Here is a 14,671-nt window from a genome sequence, read left to right as displayed (position 1 = left end):
TGGTCTCTAACAACCATGTAAAAATTGGTCCACATTGATCGATAATCATATATAGCCCCCATATAAACCGATCCCCAGATTTGGCCTCCGGAGCCCCTTCGAAGAGCAAAATTCATCCGATTCGGTTGAAATTTGGTACGTGATGTTAGTATATGGTATCCAACAACCATGCATGAATTGGTTCATGTCAGTCCATAATTATATATAGCCCCCATATAAACCGATTCACAGATTTGACCTCCGGTGCCTTTTGGAGAAGCAAAATTCATCCGATCTGGTTGAAATTTGGTACGTGGTGGTAGTATATGATATTTAACAACCATACCAAAAGTGGTCCATATCAGTCCATAATCATATATAGCCCTCCATATAAACCGATCCCGAGATTTGGTTTTGGAGCCTCTTGGAGGAGCAAATTTTATCCGAGTCAGTTGAAATTTGGAACATTGTGTTAGTATATGACCGTTAACAACCATGCCTAACTAGGTCCATATCGGTCTATAGTTATATATAGCCCTCAGATAAATCGATCCCCAATCACACAAAAATTGGTCCATATCAAGTTCATAATTGCATATAGCCCCCATATAAGCGACCCTCATATTTCAATTCTGGCTCTCTACGTATTGTCTAATATATACCATGTATGGACTAACTCACAAATTAGAAGACGATGTTAAGAAGTTTTAAGATACCACAACCCAAGTAATTCGATTGTGGATGACAGTCTTTCGTAGTAGTTTCTACGCAATCCATGGTGGAGGGTACATAAGATTCGGCCTGGCCGAACTTGCGGCCGTATATACTTGTTTATTTTGACATCTCTTTAAATATGCAAAGTAATGATAGTAAAATTTTTCCAATATTGCAACAGCCAAAGTACATTTTTTCAAAATTCTAAAAAGTAAAAAATCAATTTGTTTTTTGTTTTGAAAAGTCGATTTTTAAAAATTTGGAAAAAAAACAACAAATTTCCAAAAAAAAGTCGAAGAGCTTTTTTCTTCAGCTTTTTCATCCTTTTAACAATCCCTAATGTGTTTTTATTGAGTTTTAATTTAATTTTTTGTTTGAGTTTTAAGTTAATATTTTTTTAAGTTTAAAAGCAAAAAGTGTCATAAATAAAATAAAATTTTAAAATCAGTTTGGATAATTTTGAGAAAAACTTTAAAATACTCAAAAATTTCCCCAGAATTATTCAGCGAAAATAAACCTTTTCTCTGTTAAACCACTATGGCCCCTCAATCAATCGCCTTAAATGCCAATCATCCCCAAAATATTTTCATAAAATTTAGCAATGGCAATGACCACACAAAAACCTCTTCCGGATTTTGCTTCCATTTAGTCTACACCACACTCCACATCCATTTGAAAATTGCAAATATCCTTGTTGCATTGCTCTGCCCTCTCTCGACAAGGGTTTATGGCCAAACATTTCCATTTAAAAGCTTTTAATGTTTTCATCACTTTCGATTATCATCGCTGCAATTACACATGGAATGCAGGAAGGGCACTAAAATATTTTCTGGTTAAATTCAGACATTGTGAACAAGAAGAGCTCTATCCTATGTGGACATTATGACCAACACAGTTAGAGGTTGGTACGTATACCCAAATTTCCTCCCCATAGGTGTAAGTGTGAACGATTGTGTGTGTGTTTAGACCATAAGTTTAGGTGTTTGTAAAATTACATCCTGTCTGCATCAGATTAAATGACAAAAGTAGCTATGGCGACATGAACTAAAGTCTGATGAGCTAGAAAGAGCGGGCATACAAACAAGTCTAAAAGGCTAAAGTAAATTGTCAAGACAAATTACAATTGGTGAATATTTTTTTTTTTTTTGAAATGCAGACCATTAGTAAAACTCAATGTCGTGCATTCACAGCTATTATTCTAGACAAAAAAATGTTTAATAGAAAAAGTTGTAAAAATTTTATTTTTATTGAACTTTTTATCAAAGTTTTATTTCTATTGAAAATTTTGTCAAAATTTTATTTCTAAAGAAAATTTTGCGAAAAATATATCTATAGAAAATTTTGTCAAAATTTTATTTCTATAGAAAATTTTTTCAAAATTTTATTTTAATGGAAAGTTTTGTCAAAACTTTATTTTGATAGAAAATTTTGTCAAAATGTTATTTCTATAAAAAAATTTTCTCAAAATTTTATTTCTATACAAAATTTTCCCAAAATTTTATTTCTATAAAAAAATTTCTCAAAATTTTATTTCTATAGAAAATTTTCTAAAAAAATTATTTCTATGGAAAATTTTGTGAAAAGTTTATTTCTATAGAAAACTTTGTAAACATTTTATTTCAATAGAAAATTTTGGCAAAATTTTATTCCTATAGAAAATTTTCTCAAAATTTTATTTCTATAGAAAATTTTCTAAAAAATTTATTTCTTTGGAAAATTTTGTGAAAATTTTATTTCTATAGAAAACTTTGTAAACATTCCTATAGAAAATTTTGGCAAAATTTTATTCCTATAGAAAATTTTGTCAAAATTAAATTCCTTAGAAAAATTTGTCAAAATTGTATTTATATAGAAAATTTTGTCAACATTTTATTTCTATAAAAAAATCTTATAAAAATATTATTTCTATAGAAACTATCGCCAAAATTTTATGTCTATAGAAACAATTGTCAAAATTGTTTTTCTATAAAAAACTTTTTGAATTTTTTCACTAATAGAACATTTTGTCAAAATTTTATTTTTATAGAAAATTTTGTCGAATTTGTAGTTCTATAAAAAATTTTTTAAAATTTTATTTCAATAAAAAATTTTGTCAAAATTTTATTCCTATAGAAAATGTTGTCAAAATTTTATTTCTTTAGAAAACTTTATCAAAATTTTATTTCTATAGACAATTTTTCTATAGAAAATTTTGTCAAATTTTATTTCTAAAGAAATTTTGGTCAAAATTTTATTTCTATAGAAAATTTTGTCAAAAGTTTATTTCTATAGAAAATCCTATCAAAATTTTATTTCTGCACCACGGTGCATGCTAACCACCGTGGTGCAATGGTTAGCATGCCCGCCTTGCATACACAAGGTCGTGGGTTCGATTCTTGCTTCGACCGAACACCAAAAACTTTTTCGGCGGTGATTATCCCACCTCAGTAATGCTGGTGACATTTCTGAGGGTTTCAAAGCTTCTCTAAGTGGAACGCCGTTCGGACTCGGCTATAAAAAGGAGGTCCCTTGTCATTGAGCTTAACATGGAATCGGGCAGCACTCAGTGATAAGAGAGAAGTTCACCAATGTGGTATCACAATGGACTGAATAGTCAAAATTTTATTTCTCTAGAAATTATTGTCAAAATTTTATTTCTATAGAAAATTTTGTCGAAATTGTAGTTCTATAAAAATTTTTGTGAAAATCTAATTTGTACAGTAAATTTTGACAAAATTTTATTTCTATAGACAATTTTGTCAAAATTTTATTTCTGTAAGAAACTTTGTCAAAAATTTATTTCTATAGCAAATTTTGTCAAAATATTATTTCTATAGAAAAATTTGTCAAAATTTTATTTCTATAAAAAATTTTGACAAAATTTTATTTCTATCAAAATTTTGTAAAAATTTTATTTCTATAGAAAATTTTGTCAAAATTTTATTTCTATAGAAAATTTTGTCAAAATATTATTTCTATAGAAAATTTGGTCAAAATTTTATTTCTCTAAAAAATTTTGTCAAAATTTTATTTTTATAGAACATTTTGTCAAAATTGTTTTTCTATAGGAAATTGTGTCAAAATATTATTTCTGGTCAAAATTTTATTTCTCTAAAAAATTTTGTCAAAATTTTATTTCTATAGAAAATTTTGCCAAATTTTATTTCTATAAAAAATTTTGTCAAAATTTTATTTCTATAGAAACTTTTGTCAAAATTTTTTTTCTATGCAAAATTTTGTCAACACTTTTATTGCTATAGAATATTGTCAAAATTTTATTTCTATAGAAAATTTTGTCAAAATTTTATTTCTATAGAAAATTTTGTCAAAATTTTATTTCTATAGAAAATTTTGTTGAAATTTTATTTCTATAGAATATTTTGTCAAAATTTTATTTCTATAGAAAATTTTGTCAAAATTGTTTTTCTATAGAAAATTTTGTCAAAATTGTTTTTCTATAGGAAATTTTGTCAAAATTTTATTTCTATATAAAATTTTGTCAACATTTTATTTCTATAAAAAATTTTGTCAAAATTTTATTTCTATAGAAAATTTTGTCAAAATTTTATTTCTATAGAAAATTTTGCTAACATTTTATTTCTATACTAAATTTTGTCAACACTTTTATTACTATAGAATATTGTCAAAATTTTATTTCTATAGAAAATTTTGTCAAAATGTTAATTCTGTACAAAATTTGCTCGAAATGTTAATTCTGTAGAAAATTTGGTCTAAATTTTAGTTCTATAGAAAATTTTATAAAAATTTTATTTCTATAAGAAATGTTGTCAAAAATTTATTTCCATAGTAAATTTTGTCGAAATTTTATTTCTATAGAAAATTTTGTCAAAATTTGATTTCTACAAACAATAACTTAGATCCCTAGTAATAAGTTACATTTTCCCTTTACCCTCTACTACACACCAAAAAATTTCACGAAAAATTTTCCAATTAAAATTTTAATTGAGTTTTAAAAAATATTCAATTAAAAATTTAATTGATTCAACAAATTTTTTAATTGAAACAAAAATCAATCACAAAAATAATAGCATCAATTAATTTTTTAATTGGATCAATTAACTTTTTAGTTGACCTTCAATTAATTTTTTAATTGATACTATCATTTCTGTGATTGAAGACATTTCAGTTAAAAATTAATTGGATCAATTAATTTTGTGATTGAATCAGAAAAATTTTTTTTTGTATGTAGTAAACAACACATCAATGTCGTAAATAATAGTCTCAAAATTTAGGATATTCAACAAAATAGAAAATTGGCAGTGTAACCTTTTGCGATGAGATTTATGGATGTCATAACAAGAAAGGAACTGTGTTACATAGAAACCCCACTATCCCCCACCCCCTTAAACTTCCCCTAAAACATATTCAATTTTATTTGCCCATGGAGTGAAAAACAAATGCATACATGCATGTCTAATCATGCATACATTTTAACATGCATACACAACATATAGTACATGGATTTGGTATGCATCAAAGCATAACGTGGCATAGCGTAGCGTCCTTGTTGCCGGCGAGAGGTAACATGACTCACTAGACACACGTTAAGGTATTAAGGTTTATAGTATCTGCTAAATACAGAATACATGCAAGTGATACTCTATAACAAAGAGGGCCATTGGATGCCTAAGGAATTAGAGTGTATGAAAAGTGCGAGAGAGTGTGAGTGAGAGTTTGACTGTGAGAGAGGTGGGTATGGAAATGGTGGAACATCTTTGGAATAGTGTAATGTGAAGAAAATAGAAGTATATATTGGAGAGATTTGAATAATTGAAGAGGGAGAATGCTGAGAGTCAGAGAGGGAGCAAGAGAATAAATGAGTAAGAAGTAGGTATGCAAAAAAACAAGGCTACCAATAAAATTTAAAGGAAAATCTTCACTTTTTCCAGAAAAAATCGTGATAATCGCCACTTGCATTTTAAAAATTGGCTATACAAATAATATTAAATTAAAATAAATAAATGTCCAAAAAGTCCACAGGGACCTTATCATCCCTCGGAGGGTTAAATATAATTCTTCACAGTGAATTACACATAGAGAATAAATATGATCACCTCCTAAACCAAAATGTTATATTTGGACGGTGGACATGTACCAGAATTGTGGCAAAGATGTTATATTCTCGCCAAAAATTTTATGTTTGGCGAGAGAACAACATTTTCGTGCAAAATTGTTCCAAAACATTTTTCTCTAGGAGGTGATCATATTATTCCTCAGCATTACATCTATATCGCATTCTTTAAAAACTACCTCTTAAAAAAAAACAAAACTTGTGAAGCCATTGTAGGGAGTATATAAATTTCCATCTTGCTAGGCATAGCTCCTAACCGTAGTCCCGTTAGTTCCATATGAAATGACTTGTAGGCGAAGGGATCGTATATATTTAGCCATACATATATATATGGATAGTTTTTCTTGAAACTAACCACACACAAACCCACACACACTCATCCAGACGCATGTCACTATCTGTCATAGTGTTACACATCATATGGAATTAGATATGGGCAAAGCTCTACAAAGCCAAACAGATACACTCTAGTGAACATGATTGTACATGAACATTATGTGTTGCATGTAACGCCACATTAAGCAACTATAACACAGGCATCGTTAACACTGACTACTGGGTCGTCAAAAAATGGTGGAGGAGTTAGTTTAGAAGGATGCCCATGAGCAGTAGAGAAATGTAGAATTTTGCGATAATAATTAAGTGCTCGATATGTAGGTTAAGAGAGGGAAGTTTCTGACATGTTTAAGACGGCCGTATCTCACTCGATCTTCGAAAAAATTCTTCTTTTGAAATTTTAGTTTTAAATTTGGGTTTGGATTCATAATCACGTTAGAAAGGGTACTGGGTTCTGTTGTGACTGAACTGAAAACTGAAGAACAGTGATGCCAACTCCCGAGGGACAATAAGCACAAAGCGTATACTATAAATTCTTACATAGCAGTTCCCACCACAAAAATTACTCCAGCCATCCAAAATTCAACAAACTTCTAAAAAAACACTTTTAAAGAATAAGAATTGACTTGATTTAAAGCAATTTCCATTTTATGAAATTATGGACCTCTATCCAAGTGTATAGCTTTATAATTTTTAATGCCTTTTTTACTTTCATTAAATTAGTTTTAATCAATAATGATCATCAAATTTCAAAATGAGAAAATTGTCGTCAATCAAATTAAAAAAAACACAAAAAGTCAGAAAGCACTAAGTTGGTGTTTTTTTTGAAATGACACTAAAAAAAATTTGGCGCATTTTGGAAGTTAAAAACTACATTTGGCGCCAAAAGCACAGATTAGCATCACTGCTCACGCTCCACAATTTGTAGAGACTTGTCAACATTTTATTTTTATAGACAATTATGTCAACATTTTATTTGTGCAAAAAAAAATTATTTCTATTCTATTTTGTCAAAATTTTATTTCTATAGAACACTTTTAAAGAGGTATATTTTGTCTAAATTTTATTTCTATAGAAAATTTTGTCAAATATTTATTTCTATCGAAAATTTTATAAGAAATTATGTCGACATTTTATTTATATAGAAAATTTTGTCAAAATTGTATTTCTATAGAAAATTTTGACAAAATTTGTTTTCTGTAGAAAATTTTACAATTTTTTTTATAGAAAATATTGTCAAAATTTTATTTCTATAGAAAATTTTCTCAAAATTTTGTTTCTATGGAAAATTTTATCAAAATTTAATTCTACAGAAAATTTTACCAAAATTTTGTTCTATAGACAATTTTGTCAAAATTGTATTTCTATAGAAAAATTTGCCAAAATTTGTTTTCTATAGAAAATTTAACAAATTTTTTTTATAGAAAATTTTGTCTAAATTTTATTTCTATAGAAAATTTTCTCCAAATTTTGTTTCTATGGAAAATTTTATCAAAATTTTATTTCTACAGAAAATGTTTCCAAAATTTTATTTCTATAGAAAATTTTGTCAAAATTTTATTTCTATAGAAAATTTTGTCAAAATTTTATTTCTATAGAAAATTTTGTCAAAATTTTATTTCTATAGAAGATTTTGTCAAAATTTTATTTCTACAGAAAGTTTTAACAAAATTTTATCTCTATAGAAAATTTTGTCAAAATTTTATTTCTACAGAAAATTATGTCAAAATTTTGTTTCTATAGAAAATTTTGTCAAAATTTTATTTCTATAGGATATTTCGTCAAAATTTTATTTCTATACAAAATTTTGTAAAAATTGTATATCTATAGAAAATTTTGTCAAAATTTTATTTCTATAGAAAATTTTGTCACAATTTTATTTCTATAGAAAATTTTGTCAAAATCTTGTTGCTATAGAAGATTTTGTCAAAATTTTATTTCTACAGAAAGTTTTGACAGCATTTTATTTCTATAGAAATTTTTTACAAAATTTTATAAATACAGAAAATTTTTTGTAAAAATTTTGACAAAATTTTCTATAGAAATACATTTTTTTGCACAAATAGAAACAAATTTGTGCAAAAAAATTTATTTCTATAGAAAGTTTTGTCAAATATTTATTTCTATAGAAAATTTTATAAAAAATTTTATCGAAATTTTATGTCTATAGCAAATATTGTCAAAATTGTATTTCTATAAAAAATTGTGACAAAATTTTATTTCTATAGAAAATTTTGCCAAAATTTGTTTTCTATAGAAAATTTTACAATTTTTTTATCGAAAATTTTGTCTAAATTTTATTTCCATAGAAAATTTTCTCAAAATTTTATTTCTATAGAACATTTTATCAAAATTTAATTCTACAGAAAATTTTACCAAAATTTTATTTCTATAGAAAATTTAGTCAAAATTTTGTTCCTATAGAACTTGTTCTCAAAATTTTATTTCTACAGCAAATTTTTCCAAAATTTTATTTCTATAGAAAATTTTGTCAAAGTTTTATTTCTATAGAAAATTTTGTCAAAATTTTATTTTTATAGAATTTAAATTTATTTCTACAGAAATAAAATTAAATTTCTACAGAAAGTTTTAACAAAATTTTATCTCTATAGAAAATTTTGTCAAAATTTTATTTCTATAGGAAATTATGTAAAAATGTTGTTTCTATTGAAAATTTTGTCAAAATTTTTTTCTATAGGAAATTTTGTCAAAATTTTATTTCTAGAGAAAATTTTGTCAAAATTTTATTTCTATAGAAAATTTTGTCAAAATTTTGTTTCTATAGAAGATTTTGTCAAAATTTTATTTCTACAGAAAGTTTTGACAGTATTTTATTTCTATAGAAAATTTTGTCAACATTTTATATCTATAGAAAATTTTATAAAAATGTTGTTTCTATTTCCACAGAAATTTTTGTTTCTATTTCCATAGAAAATTTTGTCAAAATTCGATTTCCACAAAAAAGTTTGGCAAACTTTTATTTCTATAGAAAATTTTGTCAAGATTTTATTTCTATAAAAAATTTTTTGAAAATTTTATTTCTATAAAAAAATTCATCAACATTTGATTTCTATGGAAAATGCTGTCAAAAATTTATTTCTGTAGAAAATTTTCTCTAATTTGTATATCTATTGTGCCTTGTCTTGTAGTCACGGTTGACAGTTGGAAATTAAGATTTTTAAATTTGGTACGACAAGCACCAGATTGGCATCACTGTTCATGCTCCACAATTTGTAGAGATTCTTTTAAGCCGGTTGCTTAAACTAGGAGAGCGTATATCAACCAAATAGCATTGCCACAACGAAATGTTATTTTGAACCAAATTTTTCCAAAATCGGACGAAAATTATTTCCAGCGGACCAAATTTCCAATTTCGGAAAAAATACCATAAAAAGTAATTTATAGCTTTACATAGTACTTTTATTACAAATAATTTGAGACAGAAAGGACTTGTAAAATTTGGAGGTTGAAATCATATTCGAAAAGTGGACTTTTTGAATTTGCAAAATTGAATTTTGCAAAGGGTCGACTTTTCAAAATTTTAACTTTTTCAATATTTGAAAAAATACATTCTTTTAGACTTGGTTTATATTGGTATAGGCCACATGAAGACCAATCTCCCAATTTAACTTCTTAAGAAAATACAATAGGATTCGGAATTTTCGTCCGAAAATGGCCTAAATTCCACTTGGTCCTTCCAACCATCGGACCAAATTTAGAAATTAATAATCTTTTGGACCAATTTTGGTCCAATCGGACCAAGATGGCAACGCTGCAACCAACAGCGTTGCCACAACAACATATTATTTTGAACCAATTTTTCCCCCAAAGCGGTCTAAAATTCCCTCCATCGGACCACATTTCCAATTTCATAGAAAAATGCTTTAAAAAGTTATTTATTGTTGTTCATAGGGCTTTTATTAAAAAATAAAGTAAACCGGAAATGACCAATTTGATTTAGCGGTTGGCATCTGAACCAAAACATTTTTTAAATTTTTTGAAAAAGTAGACTTTAGAAAGGTCAAATTTTTTAAGTCAATTTTGACAAATATCAAAAGGTGATATTCAATATTAGAAAAGGTGGATTTCAACTTTTGACGTAGGGGTATTTTAAGACCACAAAAGACACGCTTTTGGTTTATATTGGTATAACCCCATGAAAACCGATTTCTAGATATATCTAGGGAGAAAGAAATGGATTTCGGAATTTTCATACGAAATGCTGTATTGCTGTATATGTATCCCATAGTTTTGAAAATATTATCTTATATGTAATAAAAAAATAAAATACTAGAAAAAATTGATAAATTTTAGTCAATTTTGTACAAATGGACTAAATTTCATTTGGTCCGACCATCGGACCATGGCTATTTAATTTGCCTAAACATAAATAAATTACTTCATATTTTTCATATCGTTTCACAATTTATTTCAAATTGATTAGTGTACAAATTTTTCGTTTGCTCACTGTATCTTGATCAACTCATAACTTCACAAAAAATATGTATATACATTCTATACCTTTCAGTTAGTTTTTGGATGAACGGACTTTTAGAGCGTGTAATTTGTCTCCATTTTATTTATCGGGTAATGGTCTTTTGGCAGTCACTAATTTCTTCGAGAACAACAGCCACAACAACGACAACAACAACAACATTGGATCAATTGAGTTTAGAAATTATTTAAAGAGATTAAGAGAAAATCGAGTCAAATTGAGAATGTACTCTCATACAAAGTCTACGCTCACACACAACCATACAGTAAACATGCCAAATTAAATGGGGATGTTATTTAAGCAAATTGAAAAACAAAAACATTTAGCACACTGCCAATACAGGTAAAGTTATAACTGTACCTGAGTTTAACTTGAATCTCAAATAATCCACATAACAAACAGTCTACATTTACTCGATAATTTGCTAAAGGAATATAATTGCAAACACTCGGTGTGAAATCAAATTGCAAACTCATACGACAACAAAGCAATTTCATTGCTTTCAAACATTGTTCTATTCAACTCATAACATCACAAAAAAATATGTGTGTGTGTATCAGGGATGGAAAATGCATTACTATAGTACTTTTTTCAATACCTTTTCACCCTGGTTATTACCGCATTACGCCCGCGAAAGATTTAGTAGCTTTTGTGTAGACATTTTTGGGCCGATATCAGATTTATGATACAATAGCTTTGATAAAAAATTTTAATATTTAGGGAAAGTCTTTTACAAACTTATCTGCTAATAGTCTTTTACAAATTTGGCAAAACAGACAAGTTAATGCGGGACGAAAATCTCGCGTGAGTCAAAAACACGATTTTATTGAATTTCAAGAGGAAAGTTGGTAAGAAACTCTTACCAAAAAATATTATTTTGCAAAAATTAATTTCTTCAGAAAGTTTTGTCAAAATTTTATTTCTATAGAAAATATTGTCAAAATTTTATTTCTATAGAGAATTTTGTCAAAATTTTATTTCTATAGAAAATTTTGTCAAAATTTTATTTCTATAAAAAATCTTATAAAAATTTTATTTCTATAGAAACTATTGCCAAAATTTTATGGCTATAGAAACAATTGTCAAGATGTTATTTCTGTCAAATTTTGTCAAAATTTTATTTCTATAGAAAATTTTGTCAAAATTTTATTTCTAAGAAAATTTTATTTCTATAGAAAATTTCGTCCAAATTTTATTTCTATATAAAATTTTGTCAAAATTTTATTTCTAAATGAGCCCTTGACAATAATTTTCCAATGGAATTTTTGTTAAAATTTTGTGAAAAGTACTTTAGATTTTATTTCTGTCAAATTTTGTCAACATTTTATTTCTATAGAAAATTTCGTCAAAATTTTATTTCTATAGAAAAGTTCGTCCAAATTTTATTTCTATATAAAATTTTGTCAAAATTTTATTTCTAAATGAGCCCTTGACAATAATTTTCCAATGGAATTTTTGTTAAAATTTAGTGAAAAGTACTTTAGATTTTATTTCTGTCAAATTTTGTCAAAATTTTATTTCTATGCAAAATTTTGTCAAAATTTTATTTCTATATAAAATTTTGTCAAAATTTTATTTCTATATAAAATTTTGTCAAAATTTTATTTCTAATGAGCCCTTGGCAATAATTTTCCAATGGACGTTTTGTTAAAATTTAGTGAAAAATACTTTCTTAAAAATTGTATTTTCCATCCCTGGTGTGTATGTGCATACATTCTTTGGCTTTCAGTTAGTTTTTTGATGAATGCACACCTTGTAATTTGTCACCATCTTATTTATCGGCTAATAGCCTATCGACAGTCACTAATTTCTTCGAGAACAACAGCCACAACAACAACATTGGATCAATTGAGTATAGCAATTGTTTAAAGAGAATGAGAGAGAAGGGAGTCGAATTGAGAATGTAATCTCACACAAAGTCTACGCTCACACACAACCACACAGTAAACATGCCAAATTAAGTGGGGACGTTATTTAAGCAAATTGAAAAACAAAAACATTTTGCACACTGCCAATAAGGTAAATCTATAACTGTACCTGAGTTTAATATGAATCTCAAATAATCCACATAAAAAACAGTCTACATTTACTCGATAATTTGATAAAGGAATATAATTGCAAACACTCGGTATGAAATCAAATTGGAAACTCTTACAACAAAACAATTTCATTGCTTACAAACATTGCTCTATTCAATAATACCATACATACCTAATTGTATCGGCTTGTGTATTTAAGTTTGTAATATTACTCTTGAATTGATCATTGTCACTATCTTTTGCGATTATTTGTCTTTTCTTATTTATTAACAAACTATATATACATAACACACATTAAACACAGATTTGACACAAAAAAATATATAAAGTAATCAAAGTCACCAACGAAAAATCAACCGCATAGCAAAAGATCAAAACCGCAACTAACTATGTCGATGTGTATGCATTAAATTAAAAAGTTTCCAAATGGAGACGGAAACTCACTCTCCCAAATTTCGAGAAACTCTCTCCCTCTCTCTAAAAATTGCAAGAAACTCTCTCAATAGAGAACGGAAAATAAGTAACTCTCCAAACTCTACAAAGGTTTTGCAAATTCACTGAGAGCATAAAATCTTACTCTCTCGGAGATTTTTTTATAGTTCTAATGGTTCTGGCTTACTGTGTGGTAGTGTGGTATGTTATACGCATTGATAGCATGTGTTTTGCAAACGCAAAACAGGGAACATCAAATATAAAAAATGCTCGCTAGAAACCAGAACTCATCGAATGGATTTGCCAGCAAATGCACTCTGACTATGTTAAAACAAAAACAACAACAAACAACAAGTGTTTGTTGTTAGTGGTTTATTGAACTTAAGTGCATAAACAGTCGCAAAAAAGAAGTTGTACACCGATCAATTTGAAATAAATTGTGAAACGACATGAAAAATACTATGTAAATATATATATATATTAAATTAAAGCTTGACATCCGAGCTAAAAAATAGATTGAAAATTAACTCAGATTTATTTCTGTTTAGGGAAATAGATAACAAAAACCAAAAAAGTTAATTTCAGTTAGCCAAAAAAAGTGTACACTAAAAATAACAATTTTGGTTTAAACAATACGAGTAAATATTGCAATTGTTTAATATTTTGTATGTTAGCCTTAGTGTTTTCTACCGTCTTTTTGCCAGCGAGTTGGTTAGGGTATTCGTCAAATCTACGGGAATTCAGCTCCATATATAAAGATGTTTTTTTCTATACCCTACACCATAGGATGGGGGGCATATTAACTTTGTCATTCCGTTTGTAACACATGGAAATATTGCTCTAAAAACCCATAAAGTATATATATTCTGGGTCGTGGTGAAATTCTGAGTCGATCTAAGCATGTCCGTCCGTCCGTCTGTTGAAATCATGCTAACTTTCGAACGAAACAAGCTATCGACTTGAAACTTGGCACAACTAGTTCTTACTGATATAGATCCAATGGTATTGCAAATGCGCCATATCGGTTCACTTTTACGTATAGCCCCCATATAAACGGACCCCCCGATTTGGCTTGCGGAGCCTCTAAGAGAAGCATATTTTATCCGATCTGGCTGAAATTTGGTTAATGGTGTTGGTATATGGTCTCTGACAACCATGCAAAAATTGGTCCCCATCGGTCCTTAATTATATTTAGCCCCCGATCCCCAGATTTGGCTTGCGGAGCCCCTAAGAGAAGCAAATTTCATCTGATCCGGCTGAAATTTGGTACATGGTGTTCGGATATGGTCTCTAACAACCATGCAAAAATTGGTTCACATCGTTCCATAATTATATACAGCCCCCATACAAACCGATCCCCAGATTTGGCTTGTGGAGCCTCAAAAGGGAAAGAAATTTCATCTGATCCGGCTGAAATTTGGTACATGGTGTTGGTATATGGTCTCTAACAACTCTGCGAAAATTGGTCAATATCTGTCCATAATTATATAGAGCCCCCATATAAACCGATCCCAAGATTTGGCTTGTGGAACCTCTAAGAGAAGCAAATTTCATCCGATCTGGCTGAAATTTGGTACATGGTGTTAGTATATGGTCTCTAACAAC

Source organism: Haematobia irritans, chromosome 5 (genome assembly GCF_050003625.1).
Source record: "Haematobia irritans isolate KBUSLIRL chromosome 5, ASM5000362v1, whole genome shotgun sequence".
Lineage (NCBI taxonomy): Eukaryota > Metazoa > Arthropoda > Insecta > Diptera > Muscidae > Haematobia > Haematobia irritans.
The sequence above is the reverse complement of the archived record's forward strand: the minus strand, read 5'-3'. Positions refer to the sequence as shown.